This window comes from Cherax quadricarinatus, unplaced genomic scaffold (assembly GCF_038502225.1).
Source record: "Cherax quadricarinatus isolate ZL_2023a unplaced genomic scaffold, ASM3850222v1 Contig81, whole genome shotgun sequence".
Taxonomy (NCBI): domain Eukaryota; kingdom Metazoa; phylum Arthropoda; class Malacostraca; order Decapoda; family Parastacidae; genus Cherax; species Cherax quadricarinatus.
The window spans coordinates 338907-359179 of NW_027195107.1; the positions used below are offsets into that span (position 1 = coordinate 338907).

The 20273-nt window shown below is 40.4% G+C and overlaps 1 protein-coding gene across 1 annotated transcript in view; it reads right to left on the reverse strand.

The window, feature by feature from the left end:
• The window catches only part of LOC138851199 (zinc finger protein 551-like), a 121639-nt gene extending 109064 nt beyond the window's left edge, over positions 1–12575 (reverse strand). Inside the window, exon 1 of the mRNA XM_070080014.1 lies at positions 12519–12575. The gene's annotated coding sequence lies outside the window, so the exon portion shown is untranslated. The remainder of the gene's footprint in view (positions 1–12518) is intronic.
• Between the last annotated feature and the right edge of the window lie 7698 nt (positions 12576–20273).

The following is a 20273-nucleotide window of genomic DNA, read 5'->3' on the forward strand; positions in this document are numbered from 1 at the left end:
TAGCTGCTTTCAGTGCTGCAACTGTTTCTTTTAATCCCTGGATCTGCACAGACTTAGGCAAATCATCTACTACCACAGCTTCTACTGTCTTTTTCCTGTTTCCTAGACCAACAGTGATTTTGGCTAGGTCATATGTCTGTTTACCAGAATTATGGAAAAAACCAGCTATATCTAACTGTATTTTGGCATAGGGTTGTTTATTCAGTTTCTGCAACACTGATCTTCTTATGAAGGACCTTTGTGAGCCTTGATCAAATAGTGTTAGCACATTGGTTTTGTGTAATTTATTAGATAACTCAACTCGAGCTATCGGGAGAGCAGTTGCTTTAAACTTATCTCTCACATTTAATGCTGTTGCTTGTTGACTTCCTGATTCTGTGGAAGTCTGCTGCTGTTCAGCAAAAGTATTTGGGCATAATGCTGTATGATGCATACCCTTGCATTTAAAACACTTCTTCAGTGAGCATTTTCCTCCCTTGTGTTCAACTAAACACTTGATGCATCTTTTCAGCTGATGAACACGTTGTTTACGTGCCTCCATTGATGTGTATTGAATACAATACTGTGCCCAATGTGTTCCATCACAAAGTACACATTTTGGAGTACGTTTATGTGTGACAGTCTGTTTACTGTCTATTGTATTCACAGCTTGATAAATGCCTATATGGGATTTCCCATTATGTGGTTTAGTGGGAGTAGGTATACTCTTTTTATACTGAGTTGAAGGTTTATTATCCACGGGATTTGTGGATTTTTCATCTTGTCTCGTTGCTTGCATGCATGAAACTATTGTTTGTAAACCATTGCTAATTTCCTCACAAGTGAAATAGCGTTTATTGAACATAATATTTAATCGTTCAATAGTTTGTGGTGACAGCTTATCCTGTACAATACCACTGATAAACCAATCACATTGTCCTAGGTCATATTTAGCATCTAGAGATCTGAGACTATTGTCTAATGTAATTCTAAATGCCTGTAAGTCTGAAAAACAATGTTTGGGTGGCTTCAAGCTTGATATTAAGACTGCATGTCTAACTCTAGCCTTGTCAGCATCGAAGTAATTGTCTGCTAAGACACGTAAGGCTATTTGATAATTACCTTTGACCACCGGAAATGACTTAATCAGTTCATAGGGTTCTCCCTTCACTAGACATTTAAGGTAATTGAACTTAGCAATCTCATCTATGTTAGTTCGTGAATTTACTATGGATTGAAAACCACTAATGAATTCTTCATAATTATGACCTTGGAAAATAGGTAATGACAATGTAGGTAAGCTTGGTAATGGGACACTTGTTGTTACAGTTGTAACAGGTGTTTGACCACTAGTAGTAGGTCTCTGTGACAGAGTTTTACGGCAGATAGCCTGTACTCCTGTCCACCTTAATTGTTGATCACTAAAAGTATCCAAAACATTTTTAATTTCATCTTCAGATGGATCTGATTCAAGAAATTTATTTTCATAATGTGTATAGTCTGAATTAATTATTTTCAGACGTTGTGTAAATAATCCAAACTTGACCTCAAGATCATCAAAATCTATGTTTGTATCTTGAGTTAATCCTATACAGACTGAAATTAGATTTTCTAATTGTGTAATCTTAGTCTGTAAAGACTGAAACTGAGTTTTCAAACAAGCCATTTTAATGGTATACTGAAAATTCTAGCACCACACTTAGAGTGTTTAAAAAACATTGTACTGCTATAAACAGCTGAGTTTTTGTTATGCTTAAGTCAGCAATAATCGAGTCAGACACTACTGACCCACTAAGCTTAACCTCAGGGTTAATGACCATGAGGGTACAGAGTACATGTGGCTGATGTTTACGGCTTAGAGTTTGCTGTGTCAGCCTGACCATGATGATTAATCGTAAATAACGATGTTATACACTTCATTCACTATACACTATAAATGTCACTGTATAACTGTAATCACACGTGAATATTACTTACACATATATAAATTTCACTGTTAATATATATTTGAAAGCTTACACTTTATATATAAGTTCCTTTAATATAACAGGTAGATCTATAAGAAACAAACTTTAACACAATCTTGTCTCTTAATTTCTGTCTATAAACATTATAAACACTGTGTATATATACACTCAGACAAACAACATCACTCGGTGGTGTTGTTCTTAATCAGCGATTTCGCCAGATTGGAGCAGTTGTTGTATTAATCAGCATTTTCTCGAGATTGGAGCAGTGGTTGCAGGGTGTGGGTGAGTCACCCAGCTCCCGTTTTCTTTGGGTGTCCGCTGGGTGAGCGCCCGTTTTCCTTTGGGTGAATGCTGGGTGAGCGCCCGTTTTCTTTTGGCTGCCCATTCTCTGTGATTGAGTCTGGAGGGACTCATTTATACTGATTTATATTGTAAAACACTAGTTTTACAGCTTTTTTCGAAGGACCTTGGCTCATAGGTTATTTGTACACTGTAGTACAACATATTTGGACCACAGTGTGGTCTTTATCCGGTTCGAGCACGACCAAAGCTCTGTTGAGAATATTTGGCCTTACCTGCCGTGTTTATTATGACATATAATGAACACTTAGCTGATAAATGACAGCAAATCGTCTACACAGCCGCCCCTGCAGACGAGGTCTAGATGCTGTCAAAACCATCACAACAGTGGGCTGTCAAGAGATACAATTTGTAAGTATAAATTACCCCTAGGGGGTGTTATGTCAGCATATTTCATTCGATGATGGCTGACATAATACTTACTTGTTTGGACTCAAAAGTCCACACCTTACTGCCGATTATAGGTTGATTACAAACTCCTTGTGACTCAAGAACTGCGCAATCCCCCGATCTACAAGAAATTCGTAACATACCTTGCTCTTTGTAACGTGAGCTATGGTGTTCTCAACACCTTCGACAGATATCGGTGACTTGATAGAAGCTGAAGTGTCCTTGGATGTCCACGTCTTCCATTGTCTAGGAAACGCACACTGGTACACTATGTTCAACAAGATTCGTCTTTATTGTTCACAATGTATCACAAGAGAAGCTGATCACACTTCTCTAAAGTGTTTATTGTGTTGTGTGAGACACTTTATTCACACTAACGCACAGATCAGTGTCCTTTGCTGGTTATCCTGGCGTCAGTGTGACTCGTAGTAGAGTCAAAGTTAGTCTGGCATCGTCACACCGCTCCATGCCGTCACTGCCCTAATACAAAAAAAAACGCTGACCTAGTACCTTGCATCCTTGTCACCTCCTCGATGAAGCAAAGCAGAATGTTTGTTTCTTGCTGTCTTAAGCGTAGACAACAATGTATACTATTTTTACTATGGTAATAAAGTGGGAGCAGGATTTTCCTTAATTGTCCTGCTAAGTAAGAGATGTACTGTCTCTTATAAAAATACACGTTGCAACACCTCTGCAAGGAGCAGAGGTCATTTGACCACGCATAGCATCTGTGATCAATTACTCACTCTAGCAGTAAACAAGACGCTCGCCCCTTCTAGTGGCCCCTCAGGGCTGAGAGGGCTGAAGGGGGCTGAAGGGGGCTGAAGGGGGCTGAAGGGGGCTGATACCCCCCTCCTGGAGAAAATTTCTCCACAATATATATATATATATTATATATGTATATATATATATATATATATATATATATATATATATATATATAACTACAAACACTGATCTCTGGCTGAAGGAGACTTGGAACCTTAGGACAAGGTACGCAGTGCTTTACCAATCTACCCACACTGGACCAATACCTTGGCGTGTAGCATGAGCTACACGTTTGATCCAAGGCAGCCAGCTTTCAGGGAGAAGGCTTACAGCTTTTCATCTCATCCCCTGCATGCATCAGCCTTACTAGAGATTTGAACAATGCAAGGAATTCGCGAGAGCATGCGAAATATACACAAACACTGATCTCTGGCTGAAGGAGACTCGAACCTACGAACCTTAGGACAAGGTACGCAGTGCTTTACCAATCTACCCACACTGGACCAATACCTTGGCGTGTAGCATGAGCTACACGTTTGATCCAAGGCAGCCAGCTTTCAGGGAGAAGGCTTACAGCTTTTCATCTTGCTCTCGCGAATTCCTTGCATTGTTCAAATCTCTAGTAAGGCTGATGCATGCAGGGGATGAGATGAAAAGCTGTAAGCCTTCTCCCTGAAAGCTGGCTGCCTTGGATCAAACGTGTAGCTCATGCTTCACGCCAAGGTATTAGTCCAGTGTGGGTAGATTGGTAAAGCACTGTGTACCTTGTCCTAAGGTTCGTAGGTTCGAGTCTCCTTCAGCCAGAGATCAGTGTTTGTGTATATTTCGCATGCTCTCGCGAATTCCTTGCGCATATATATATATATATATATATATATATACACTATATATATATATATATATATATATATATATATATATATATATATATATATATATCAATGCCAGTGAATCATAAACCTAGATATGTATCACTCTCAGTGTATCATAAACCAATACAGGTATCACTGCCAGTGTGTTATAAACCAAAATATGTATCACTTTCAGTGTATCATAAACAGAAATTAATCCTAGATATGTATAACTACCAGAGTATCATAAACAAAGAAATGTATAACTGCCAGTGTATCATAAAACAAGATATACATCAGTCCCAGTGCATCATAAACCAGGGTATGTATCAATGCCAGTGTATTATAAGCCAAAATGTGTATCACTGCCAAGTATCATAAACCAACATAGGTATTACTGCCAGTGAATCACAAGATATGAATCACTGTCAGTGTTTCATAAACAAACATATGTATCACTGTCAGTATATCATAAACCAACATAGGTATTACTGTCAGTGTATTGTAAAACAAGATATATATCACTGTCGGTGTATCATAAACCAAGATAGATATCACTGGCAAATTATCATAAACCAATATTTGTATGACTGTCAGTGTAAGGATAAACCTACATATGTATCACTGCCAATGTATCATTAGCCAAGATATGTATTACTCACAGTGCATCAACCTAAATATGTATCACTGCCAGTGTATCATAAACATATGTATCACTGAAAGTTTATCATAATCCAAGCTATATATCACTGCCAGTGTATCATAAAGCAAGATATTTATCACTGCCAGTGTATAATAAACCTAGATATGTATCACTGCAAGTGTATCATGAACCAAAATATGCATCATTGCCAGTGTATCATAAATCAAGATATGTATCACTGCGAGTGTATCATAAACCAAGATATGCAGCACTGAAAGTGTATAAACCTACATATGTATCACTGCCAGTGTATCATAAACCAACGTAGGTATCACTGTCAGTATATCATGCAGCAGGGTTTGTATCTCTGCCAGTGTATCACAGGCCTTGATATGTATCACTGCCAATGTATCGTTAACTAACATAGGTATCACTGCAAGTGTATCATAAACCAATATATGTATCAGCCAGTGTATCATAAACCAATATATGTGTAACTGCCATTTATCATAAATGAGATATGTATCACTGGCACTGTCTTAAACCTACTTATGTATCACTGCCAGTGTATCAGAGACTAACATAGGTATAATTGCCAGTGTATCATAAACAAAGATATGTATCACTGCCATGTATCATAAACTAATATATGTTTCACTGTTAGTGTATCATAAACCAAGTTATGTATCACTGTCCTGTATCATAACCTATATATGTATATCACTGCCAGTGTACCATAAACCAACACACGTATCACTGCCAGTGAATCAAAAACCAAGATATGTATCACAAGCAGTGTATGAAAAACCATCATATGTATCACTGCCAGTGTATCATAAACCAAGTTCTGTATTAGTGCCAGTGTATTTAAACCAAGATATGTGTCACTGCCAGTATATCATAAACCAAAATATGTATCAATGAGTGTATCATAAACCAACATATGTATTGCTGGCAGTGTAATAAAGCTAGATATGTATCACTGCCACTGTATTATAAACCAACACAGGAATCACTGCCAGTGTATCATAAACTATAATATGTATCACTGCTGGTGCATCATAAGCCAGGATCTGTATCACTGCTAGTGTATCATAAACCAAGATATGTATCACTGCCAATGAATCATAAACATAGGAATAATTGCCAGTGTATCATAAACCAAGATATGTTTCCCTGACAAGTGTTTTAAACCAAGATGTGTATCACTGGCACTGTACCATAAACCAACATATATGTCACTGCCAGTGCATTGTAAACCAACATAGTATCACTGCCAGTGTTTTATAAACCAAGATATCTATGACTACTATGTGTCATAATCCATGATATATACCACTAACATGTATCATAAACAAAGATATTTATCACTGCCAGTGTATCATAAACCAAGATATGTATCACTGCAATGTATCATAAACTAAGATATGTATCACTGCCAGTGTATCATAAACCAAGATATGTATTGCTGCCATGTATCATAAACCATATGTATCACTGTCATGTATCATATACCAACATATGTATCACTGCCAGTGGATCATCAACAAAGATATCTATCACTGCCATGTATCATAAACCAACATATGTATCACTGTCAGTGTATCATAAACCAAGACATCAATCACTGCATGTATCATAAACCAAGATATTTATCACTGCCACATATTATAAACCAAGATATGTATCACTGACAGTGTATCACAAACCATATCTATCACTGCCATGTATCATAAACCAACATATGTATCACTGCCATTGTATCATAAACCAGCATAGATATCAATGCCAGAGTATCATAAACCAAGACATCAATCATGTATCATAAACCAAGATATTTATCACTGCCATTATAAACCAAGATATGTATCACTGACAGTGTATCACAAACCATATGTATCACTGTCATGTATCATAAACCAACATATGTATCACTGCCAGTGTATCATATACCAAGATATGTATCACTGCCATGCATCATAAACCGACATATGTATCACTGCCAGTTTGTCATAAACCAAGATATGTATCACTGCCATGTATCATAAACCATGATATGTATCAATTGCAGTGCATCAAAACCCAAGATATGTATCTATACCAATATATCATTTATATCCCATCTTGTTTCTCATCCTCATATCTGACATAGACAAGGATGTCAGCCACAGCACCATGTCTTCCCTTGCAGATGACACCCGAATCTGCATGACAGTGTCTTCCGTTGCAGACACTGCAAGGCTCCAGTCGGACATCAACCAAATCTTTCAGTGGGCTGCAGAAAACAATATGAAGTTCAACCATGAGAAATTTCAATTACTCAGATATGGTAAACACGAGGAACTTAAATCTTCATCAGAGTGCAAAACAAATTCCAGCCACAAAATAGAGCGAAACACCAACGTCAAAGACCTGGGAGTGATCATGTCGGAGGATCTCACCTTCAAGGACCATATCACTATATCAATCGCATTTGCTAGAAAAATGACAGGATGGATAATAAGAACCTTCAAAACTAGGGATGCCAAGCCCATGATGACACTCTTCAGGTCACTTGTTCTATCTAGGCTGGAATATTGCTGCACACTAACAGCACCTTTCAAGGCAGGTGAAATTGCTGACCTAGAAAATATACAGAGAACCTTCACGGCGCGCATAACGGAGATACAGCTCCTCAATTAGTAGGAGCGCTCGAAGTAGTTCCTGAACCTGTATTCCCTGGAATGCAGGAGGGAGAGATACATGATTATATACACCTGGAAAATCCTAGAGGGACTAGTACCGAACTTGCACACGAAAATCACTAACAACGAAAGCTAAAGACTTGGCAGACAATGCAATATCCCCCAATGAAAAGCAGGTGTGTCACTAGCACGTTAAGCGACCATACAATAAGTGTCATAAGAACATAAGAAAGGAGGAACACTGCAGAAGGCCTGTTGGCCCATACTAAGCAGGTCCTTTACAATTCATCCCACTAACAAAACATTTGCCCAACCCAATTTTCAATGCCACCCAAGAAATAAGCTCTGATGTGAAAGTCCCACTCAAATCCAACCCCTCCCACTTAAGTACTTATCCAACCTAAATTTGAAACTACCCAAAGTCCCAGCCTCAATAAGCCAACTAGGTAGACTGTTCCACTCATCAACTACCCTATTTCCAAACCAATACTTTCCTATGTCCTTTCTAAATCTAAACTTATCTAATTTAAATCCATTACTGTGGGTTCTCTCTTGGAGAGACATCCTCAAGACCTTATTAATATCCCCTTTATTAATACCTATCTTCCACTTATACACTTCGATCAGGTCTCCCCTCATTCTTCGTCTAACAAGTGAATGTAACTTAAGAGTCTTCAATCTTTCTTCACAAGGAAGATTTCTAATGCTATGTATTATTTTAGTCATCCTACGCTGAATGTTTTCTAACGAATTTATGTCCATTCTGTAATATGGAGACCAGAACTGAGCTGCATAATCTAGGTGAGGCCTTACTAATGATGTATAAAGCTGCAGTATGACCTCTGGACTTCTGTTGCTTACACTTCTTGATATAAATCCCAGTAATCTATTTGCCTTATTATGTACGCTTAGGCATTGCTGTCTTGGTTTAAGGTTGCTGCTCACCATAACCCCCAAGTCCTTTTCGCAATCTGTATGGCTAAGTTCTACATCATTTATCTTATAAGTACTAGGGTTATGGGCACTCCCAAGCTTCAGAACCTTGCATTTATCTACATTGAACTGCATCTGCCACTTTTCTGACCAAGAATAGAGCTTGTTTAAATCCTCCTGAAGTTCCATAACATCTACGTTTGAATCAATTACCCTACCTATCTTTGTGTCATCGGCGAATTTGCTCATATCACTAGTAATTCCCTCATCAAGATCATTGATATATATTATAAACAACAACGGGCCCAAGATTGATCCCTGTGGAACGCCACTTGTTACAGATCCCCACTCGGATTTAACCCCATTTATGGACACTCTCTGCTTCCTGTCAGTGAGCCATGACTCGATCCACGAAAGCACATTTCCCCCAATGCCATGAGCTGCCACTTTCTTTAACAGTCTATGGTGCGGAACTCTATCAAAACCCTTACTAAAATCTAAGTAAATAATATCAAATTCTTTATCGTGGTCAACAGCCTCAAAAGCTTTACTGAAGAAAGTTAATAAATTAGTTAGACAAGACCGGCCTCTTGTGAATCCATGCTGAGTATCATTAATCAAGCTATGCTTATCGAGATGGCTTCTTATAATCTCAGCTATAATTGACTCTAGTAATTTGCCTACAATTGAGGTCAGGCTTATTGGGCCCGAGACTGTTCAACTGCCTCCCAGCATACATAAGGGGGATTACCAATAGACCCCAGGCAGTCTTCAAGCTGGCACTGGACAAGCACCTAAAGTCGGTACCTGACCAGGAGGGCTGTGGCTCGTACATTGGTTTGCGTGCAGCCAGCAGTAACAGCCTGGTTAATCAGGATCTGATCCACCAGGAGGCCTGGTAACAGACCGGGCTGCAGGGGCGTTGACCCCCGGAACTCTCTCCAGGTAAACTCCAGGTAAGATGCGTATCACTGCCAGTGCATAATAAACAAATGTATGCATCACTGCCAAAGTATCATAAACCTATATATATATATATATGAATGTAAGTGTATCATAAACCTAGATATGTATCACTCTCGTTGCATTATAAACCAACATAGGTATCACTGCCAGTGTGTCATAAACCAAAATATGTATCACTGTCAGTGTATCATAAACCAACAAAGGAATCACTGCCAGTGTATGATAAACCAAGATATGTATAACTACCAGTGTATCATAAACCAAGATATGTATCACTGCCAGTGTATGATAAACCAAGATATATATCACTGCCAGAGTTTAATCCTAGATATGTATCACTGCCAGTGTAACATAAACCAAGATATGTATCACTGTCAGTGTATCATAAACCAAGATATGTATCACTGTCAGTGTATCATAAACCAAGAAATGTGTAACTGCCAGTGTATCATAAAACAAGATATATCACTCCCAGTGTATCATAAACCAGGATATGTATCAATGCCAGTGTATTATAAGCCAAGATATGTATCACTGCCATGTATCATAAATCAACATAGGTATCACTGTCAGTGAATCACAAACCAAGATATGTATCACTCTCAGTGTATCATAAACCAACATATGTATCACTCTCAGTGTATCATAAACCAACATAGGTATCACTGGCAAACTATCATAAACAAAGATTTGCATAACTGTCAGTGTAAGGATAAATCTACATATGTATCACTGCCAGTGTATCATAAGCAAAGATATGTATTACTCCCAGTGTATCATAAACCTAGATATGTATCATAAACATATGTATAACTGAGAGTTTATCATAAACCTTGATATAGTATATCACTGTCAGTGTACCATGAACTAAGACATTCATCACAGCCAGTGTGTAATAAACCCAGATATGCATCACTGCCAGTGTATCATAAAGCAAAATATGTATCACTGCCAGTGTATCATAAATCAAGATATGCATCACTGCCAGTGTATCATAAAGCAAAATATGTATCACTGCCAGTGCATCATAAATCAGGATATGTATCACTGCCAGTGTATCATAAACCAAGATATGCAGCACTGAAAGTGTATAATAAGCCGTCATGTGTATTACTGCCAGTGTATCATAAACAAACATAGGTATCACTGTCAGTATATCATATACCAAGGTATGTATCACTGCCAGTGTATCAAAGGCCTTGATATGTATCACTGCCAATGTATAATTAACTAACAAAGGTATCACTGCCAGTGTATCATAAACCAATATTTGTATAACTGCCATTTATCATAAATGAAGATATGTATCACTGGCACTGTCTTAAACCAACATAGGTATAATTGCCAGTGTATCATAAACCAAGATATGTATCACTTACATGTATCATAAACTAATATATGTTTCACTGTTAGTGTATCATTAACCAAGTTATGTATCACTGTCCAATATCGTAACCTATATATGTATATCACTGTCAGTGTACCATACACCAACATATGTATCACTGCAAGTGAATCATAAACCAAGATATGTATCATCAGCAGTGTATCTTAAACAAAGATATGTATCACTGGCAGTGTATGAAAAACCATCATATGTATCACTGCCAGTGTATCATAAACCAAGATATGTATCAATGAGTGTATAATAAACCAACATATGTATCACTGGCAGTGTGTAATAAACCTTGATATGTATCACTGCCAGTGTATTATAAACCAACACAGGAATCACTGCCAGTGTATCAAAAACCATGGTTTGTATCACTGCTAGTGTACCATAAACCATGATATGTATCACTTGCAGTGTATCATAAACCATATATGTATCACTGCTAGTGTATCATAAGCTAGGATCTGTATCACTGCCAGTGTATCATAAACATAGGTATAATTGCCAGTGTATCATAAACCAAGATGTTTCCCTGACAAGTATTATAAACCAAGATGTGTATCACTGGCACTGTACCATAAGCCAACATATGTATCACTGCCAGTGTATTGTAAACCAACATAGTATCACTGCCAGTGTATTATAAACCAAGATATCTATTACTATCATGTATCATAAACCAAGATATATACCACTGTCATGCATCATAAACCAAGATATGTATCACTGACAGTGTATGATAAGCCAAGATATGTATCAATGTGATGTATCATAAAGAAAGATATCTATCACTGCCATGTATCATAAACCAACATATGTATCACTGCCAGTGTATCATAAACAAAGATATGTATCACTGCCAGTGTATCACAAGCCATATGTATCATTGTCATGTATCATAAACCAACATATGTATCACTGCCAGTGTATCATAAACCAAGATATGTATCACTGCCAGTGTATCACAAGCCATATGTATCACTGTCGTGTATCATAAACCAACATATGTATCACTGCCAGTGTATCATAAACCAAGATATGTATCACTGCCAGTGTATCATAAACCAAGATATGTATCACAGCTATGTATCATAAACCGACATATGTATCACTGCCAGTTTGTCATAAACCAAGATGTCTCACAGCCATGTATCATAAACCAACATATGTATCACTGCAAGTGTATCATAAACCTAGATATGTATCACTTCCAGTGAATCATAAACCAATATATGTATCACTACCATGTATCATAAACCAACATATGTATCACTGCCAGTGTATCATAAACTAAGATATGTATCATTGCCATGTATCATAAACCATGACATGTATCACTGCCATGTATCATAAACCAAGATATGTATCACTGCCATGTATCATAAACAAAGATATTTATCATTGCCATGTATCATAAACCATATGTATCACTGCCAGTGTATTATAAACCAAGATATGTATCACTGCCATGTATCATAAGCCAAGATATGTATGGCCTACGTTTTGCTCCACAATAGTTGGTTGGATCAAGATCTATGAGAATGATCCATCTTGATATAAGAGAAACTACGGTAAACTCACAGGGGCGAGGAAGAACCTCTAATAAAGTCGACTCCTTAGTCTATTGTTGTTGAGTTCCAACATTTATTCTTAATTATATAAATATTATATACAACTTCTGTCATCTATTATATACATTACTGATAATATACCTGTCTCTTCTATACACTATTCTTATTTTTCCCTGCTGGTCTTTGTCTTCATCACTAGTTCCCACAAGTTAATTAATAAAATATTTAGTTTTGTAAAGAGTTTGTGAGGAAGTATTGACTTGGTAGTCCAGCTGTAAATCCGGATTTATCTTCAACCTTCAAGAACACTCTGGAGTGTTGACTGGTGACTACAGCTGTGAATCCGGATTTATCTTCAACCTTCAAGAACACTCTGGGGAGTTGACTGGGAACTCCAGCTGTGAATCCGGTTTATCTTCAACCTTCAAGAACACTCTGGGGAGTTGACTGGGAACTCCAGCTGTGAATCCGGATTTACCTTCAACCTTCAAGAACACGCTGGAGGCTTGACTTGCGACTCCAGCTGTGAATCCGGATTCATAGTTAACCTTAAAGAACATACTGGTTTGTTGACTGGCGACTACAGCTGTGAATCCTGATTAATCTTCAACGTACAAGAACACTCTGGAGTGTTGACTTGCGACGCCAGTTGTGAATCCGGATTTAGAGTTAACCTTCAAGAACATTCTGGAGCATTGACTTGTGACACAAGCTGTGAATCCGGATTTATGATCAACCTTCAAGAACACTGAGGAGTGTTGACTGGCGACTCAAGCTGTGAATCCAGATATACTGTTAATCCGGATATACCTTCAACCTTCAAGAACACTCTGGAGTGTTGACTGGCGATGCCAGCTGTGAACTCGGATTCATCGTCAACCTTCAAGAACAGTCTGGAGTCCTGACTGGTGACTCCAGCTGCTAATCTGGATTTATCTTCAACCTTCAAGAACACTCTGGAGTGTTGACTGGCGACTCCAGCTGTGAATGCGGATTTATCTTCAACCTTCAAGAACACTGAGGAGTGTTGACTGGCGACCCCAGCTGTGAATCCAGATTCAACTTCAACCATCAAGAACACTCTGGAGTCTTGACTGGCGACTCCAGCTGTTAATCCGGATATACCTTCAACCTTCAAGAACACTCTGAAGTGTTGACTGGTGACTCCAGCTGTGACTCCAGATTTATCTTCAACCTTCAAGAACACTCTGGAGTCTTGACTGGCGACTCCAGCTGTTAATCCGGATATACCTTCAACCTTGAAGAACACTCTGGTGTGTTGACTGGCGACTGCAGCTGTGAATCCGGATTCATAGTTAACCTTCAAGAACACACTGGAGTGTTGACTGGTGACTCCAGCTGTGAATCTGGATTTATCTTCAACCTTCAAGAACACTCTGGAGTCTTGACTGGCGACTCCAGCTGTTAATCCAGATGTCCCTTCAACCTTCAAGAACACTCTGGTGTGTTGACTGGCGACTGCAGCTGTGAATCCGGATTCATAGTTAACCTTCAAGAACACACTGGAGTGTTGACTGGTGACTCCAGCAGTGAATCCGGATTTGTCGTTAACTTTCAGGAACAATCTTGAGTCTTGACTGGTGACTACAGCTGTGAATCCGGATTTATCTTCAACCTTGAGGGGCGCTCTGGAGTGATGACTGGCGACTCCAGCTGTGTATCCGGATTCATAGTTAACCTTCAAGAACACACTGGAGTGTTGACTGGTGACTCTAGCCGTGAATCCGGATTTATCGTTAACTTTCCGGAACACTCTTGAGTCTTGACTGGTGACTACAGCTGTGAATCCGGATTTAATTTCAACCTTCAAATACACTCTGGAGTGTTGACTGGCGACTCCAGTTGCAAATCCGTATTTATAGTTAACCTTCAAGAACACTCTGGTGTGCTGACTGGCGACTGCAGCTGTGAATCCGGATTCATAGTTAAACTTCAAGAACACACTGGAGTGTTGACTGGTGACTCCAGCTGTGAATCCGGATTTATCTTCAACCTTCAAGAACACTCTGGAGTCTTGACTGGCGACTCCAGCTGTTAATCCGGATGTACCTTCAACCTTCAAGAACACTCTGGTGTGTTGACTGGCGACTGCAGCTGTGAATCCGGATTCATAGTTAACCTTCAAGAACACACTGGAGTGTTGACTGGTGACTCCAGCAGTGAATCCGGATTTATCGTTAACTTTCAGGAACACTCTTGAGTCTTGACTGGTGACTACAGCTGTGAATCCGGATTTATCTTCAACCTTGACGGGCGCTCTGGAGTGTTGACTGGCAACTCCAGCTGTGTATCCAGATTCATAGTTAACCTTCAAGAACACACTGGAGTGTTGACTGGTGACTCCAGCTGTGAATGTGGATTTATCTTCAACCTTCAAGAACACTCTGGAGTCTTGACTGGCGACTCCAGCTGTTAATCCGGATGTCCCTTCAACCTTCAAGAACACTCTGGTGTGTTGACTGGCGACTGCAGCTGTGAATCCGGATTCATAGTTAACCTTCAAGAACACACTGGAGTGTTGAATGGTGACTCCAGCAGTGAATCCGGATTTGTCGTTAACTTTCAGGAACAATCTTGAGTCTTGACTGGTGACTACAGCTGTGAATCCGGATTTATCTTCAACCTTGAGGGGCTCTCTGGAGTGTTGACTGGCGACTCCAGCTGTGTATCCGGATTCATAGTTAACCTTCAAGAACACACTGGAGTGTTGACTGGTGACTCTAGCCGTGAATCCGGATTTATCATTAACTTTCCGGAACACTCTTGAGTCTTGACTGGTGACTACAGCTTTGAATCTGGATTTAATTTCAACCTTCAAATACACTCTGGAGTGTTGACTGGCGACTCCAGTTGCAAATCCGTATTTATAGTTAACCTTCAAGAACACTCTGGTGTGCTGACTGGCGACTGCAGCTGTGAATCCGGATTCATAGTTAAACTTCAAGAACACACTGGAGTGTTGACTGGTGACTCCAGCTGTGAATCCGGATTTATCTTCAACCTTCAAGAACACTCTGGAGTCTTGACTGGCGACTCCAGCTGTTAATCCGGATGTACCTTCAACCTTCAAGAACACTCTGGTGTGTTGACTGGCGACTGCAGCTGTGAATCCGGATTCATAGTTAACCTTCAAGAACACACTGGAGTGTTGACTGGTGACTCCAGCAGTGAATCCGGAATTATCGTTAACTTTCAGGAACACTCTTGAGTCTTGACTGGTGACTACAGCTGTGAATCCGGATTTATCTTCAACCTTGACGGGCGCTCTGGAGTGTTGACTGGCAACTCCAGCTGTGTATCCGGATTCATAGTTAACCTTCAAGAACACACTGGAGTGTTGACTGGTGACTCCAGCTGTGAATCTGGATTTATCTTCAACCTTCAAGAACACTCTGGAGTCTTGACTGGCGACTCCAGCTGTTAATCCGGATGTCCCTTCAACCTTCAAGAACACTCTGGTGTGTTGACTGGCGACTGCAGCTGTGAATCCGGATTCATAGTTAACCTTCAAGAACACACTGGAGTGTTGAATGGTGACTCCAGCAGTGAATCCGGATTTGTCGTTAACTTTCAGGAACACTCTTGAGTCTTGACTGGTGACTACAGCTGTGAATCCGGATTTATCTTCAACCTTGAGGGGCGCTCTGGAGTGTTGACTGGCGACTCCAGCTGTGTATCCGGATTCATAGTTAACCTTCAAGAACACACTGGAGTGTTGACTGGTGACTCTAGCCATGAATCCGGATTTATCGTTAACTTTCCGGAACACTCTTGAGTCTTGACTGGTGATTACAGCTGTGAATCCGGATTTAATTTCAACCTTCAAATACACTCTGGAGTGTTGACTGGCGACTCCAGTTGCAAATCCGTATTTATAGTTAACCTTCAAGAACACTCTGGTGTGCTTACTGGCGACTGCAGCTGTGAATCCGGATTCATAGTTAAACTTCAAGAACACACTGGAGTGTTGACTGGTGACTCCAGCTGTGAATCCGGATTTATCTTCAACCTTCAAGAACACTCTGGAGTCTTGACTGGCGACTCCAGCTGTTAATCCGGATGTACCTTCAACCTTCAAGAACACTCTGGTGTGTTGACTGGCGACTGCAGCTGTGAATCCGGATTCATAGTTAACCTTCAAGAACACACTGGAGTGTTGACTGGTGACTCCAGCAGTGAATCCGGATTTATCGTTAACTTTCAGGAACACTCTTGAGTCTTGACTGGTGACTACAGCTGTGAATCCGGATTTATCTTCAACCTTGACGGGCGCTCTGGAGTGTTGACTGGCAACTCCAGCTGTGTATCCGGATTCATAGTTAACCTTCAAGAACACACTGGAGTGTTGACTGGCGACTCTAGCCGTGAATCCGGCTGTTAATCCGGATATACCTTCAACCTTCAAGAACACTCTGGAGTGTTGACTAGTGACTCCAGCTGTGGCTCCAGATTTATCTTCAACCTTCAAGAACACTCTGGAGTCTTGACTGGCTACTCCAGCTGTTAATCCGGATATACCTTCAACCTTGAAGAACACTCTGGTGTGTTGACTGGCGACTGCAGCTGTGAATCCGGATTCATAGTTAACCTTCAAGAACACACTGGAGTGTTGACTGGTGACTCCAGCTGTGAATCCGGATTTATCTTCAACCTTCAAGAACACTCTGGTGTGTTGACTGGCGACTGCAGCTGTGAATCCGGATTCATAGTTAACCTTCAAGAACACACTGGAGTGTTGACTGGTGACTTCAGCAGTGAATCTGGATTTATCGTTAACTTTCAGGAACACTCTTGAGTCTTGACTGGTGACTACAGCTGTGAATCCGGATTTATCTTCAACCTTGAGGGGCGCTCTGGAGTGTTGACTTGCGACTCCAGCTGTGTATCCGGATTCATAGTTAACCTTCAAGAACACACTGGAGTGTTGACTGGTGACTCTAGCCGTGAATCCGGATTTATCGTCAACTTTCCGGAACACTCTTGAGTCTTGACTGGTGACTACAGCTGTGAATCCGGATTTAATTTCAACCTTCAAATACACTCTGGAGTGTTGACTGGCGACTCCAGTTGCAAATCCGTATTTATAGTTAACCTTCAACAACACTCTGGTGTGCTGACTGGCGACTGCAGCTGTGAATCCGGATTCATAGTTAAACTTCAAGAACACACTGGAGTGTTGACTGGTGACTCCAGCTGTGAATCCGGATTTATCTTCAACCTACAGCTGTATGGCTGTAGGGTTTGACAGTGTCAGCGTGCCTCGTTGTGCTCCCGGTTTTCTGGTGTTTTCACGGTCGCTCTTACGTGCTAGAACTTTAATTTGTGTCATCAATCCTATACAATACATCCCTCTAGCGCCTGGAACCAATCTTGGGCGGAAAACATTATATACTGAGTAAAAAAAGGAGAATTGTGTGCACTACCTAACAGAGTTTACTGCCAGAGGGGAATCATAGGCCTGTCCCGTGTGGAAAAATAATAAAAATTGAACTTTGTGTCAGAGGAAAGAAAGTCTCCCTGAAAGCATTGAGTATACATAGTGTATAGTGTATACTACAGTGGCTCCCTAGTATATTGATGATAAAGGCTAAAGTGTCATTTGAAAACAGGTGAATTTGTAAATGAAGTGATAAGCCTATAGAGGCAGGTGCCAGAAGTCGCCAGAAACTTACCACAGGTCAGCTGTTTTTAATAATCTTCCTGGCCTGCTAGTGTACTCGCATATAATCTAGTGATACCAGTGAATAGCAGAATACAGTGTTGTAGTAGCAACTAACCAGTATTATAATGGTACTTAGTGGAGTGGAGTGACTTTCATTAGTTTCTTTTTCTTGAAATACAAGACGTTACTGTGAATTTCATATAACCTGTAGTTACCAGCGGTCGCAATATACACAACGAGAAGCAATTATTACTACAGAAAATGCGCCCTTCCTCCAAAATTTGCACCAGTCAACTATAGTGATAATATAGCATTTATTGTGGTGGAGACGGAAAAAAAAAAAAAAAAAAAAAAAAAAAATAGAGAAGCTAGATACAGTGATTGATAAACAAGGGTGGAGGCTCGACCGTTCGTCACTGTAGGAGTGCCAGCAGTCACCGGCTCTTCAACACGCAAGTTATACTTTTGTATCAATCAAATCACATATTACTCGGGTAGATAATTTCCAGTAGATCCTTCATGTGTTAGCTCAAATCACCGACCAGTATGGTTTAAATAAGTGACCCACTGATCAGATCAGATAGACTGGTCCGAACCCTTGACTGGTCCGAACCCTTGACTGGTCCGAACCCTTGACTGGTCCGAACCCTTGACTGGTCCGAACCCTTGACTGGTCCGAACCCTTGACTGGTCCGAACCCTGGACTGGTTTCAAACGGTTTCGTTGTGCACCACCTAGAGAGGTTATTAATAGAATATTCAAGAGGTTGCTAGTAGAATTGCAGTAAATCAACCATTCAAATCATTATGAAGCTGTGTGTAGTCTGTGGTCAGTCAAACAAACGGGCTTCCACATGCATAAATTGTCATTTCTGTGGAAATTGGTGTCACGCCCCTTGTGCAGATATCCAAGAACTAGCTACAAGCAGTATTAAAACAGGGAAGTGTTTTTGGGTATGCTCAAATGAGATAAATCTGTGGACTAAAATCACAAGGGTATTAAAAGAGGTCAACATCAAAGCTGCTTTCATAGAAAACCTGGAAGCTTTCTACAACAGATGGGAACATAAAAAGTCCGGGCTGAATGGTACTGCCCTTGATACTGGCCATGTAGTCAGAAACTGTAAGGCTGGAGATGATGTCCTGGTAGTCAGTAAATGGGGGGCTGATAGTGCTGTCCTGGGAGACAGTAATGGGGAAGCTGGAGGTGCTGTCCTGGGAGACAGTAATGGTGAAGCTGGAGGTGCTGTCCTGGGAGACAGTAATGGTGAAGCTGGAGATGCTGTCCTGGGAGACAGTAATGGGGAAGCTGGAGATGCTGTCCTGGGAGACAGTAATGGTGAAGCTGGAGATTTTGTCCAGGTAGTCGGGAATTATACGCAGGAAGGAATACATATAAATGACCCAATAGGGGACAGGAGCCATAGTAGGGAAACAAGTGTAGTCAAAGATAAGATAAAACCAATATTGCAAACTAGAAATACCGCAGGAAATAGCAAACAAGAGGACTCCACTAGCAATAGTGAGGATATATTACCAAAAACAAATGGTGGGAGCTCCATTGTTGGTGCTAGGGAGGATAGAAGTAAGACAGGGAAACAAGCACCAACAGGGAATACAGTCACAGAAACCCAAGGCAAACGGAAACCAAGCCTGTGCACATACTATGCACTCGGTATCTGCTGGCATGGGAAATCTGGAAAAACAGATGGGACGTGCAACTATGACCACCCTAGGAAATGCCATGCCCATATGACAACAGGAAAATGCAAACTCCCTTCCTGTAAGCTTTTTCACCCTGAACTGTGTACCTCTTCAGTACAGGAAAGACTGTGCTATAACTTAAATTGCCAGGCATACCATCTAAAGGGGACAAAAAGATACAAAACATCCAGGCCATGGGAAAACCTGGGTAGCCACAGCCACTCAAGAGGGAGAGGTTTTTTAGTGCCAGGAAGGAAAAAAAACTGGCAGGAAATGGCAGAAATCGTACACCAAATCCAGTCATTCCTGGAGTGGAACCACAGTCGATGGCCTCCACTCCAAACCAACAGATACAGATACTAATGCCGGAAAAAAAATC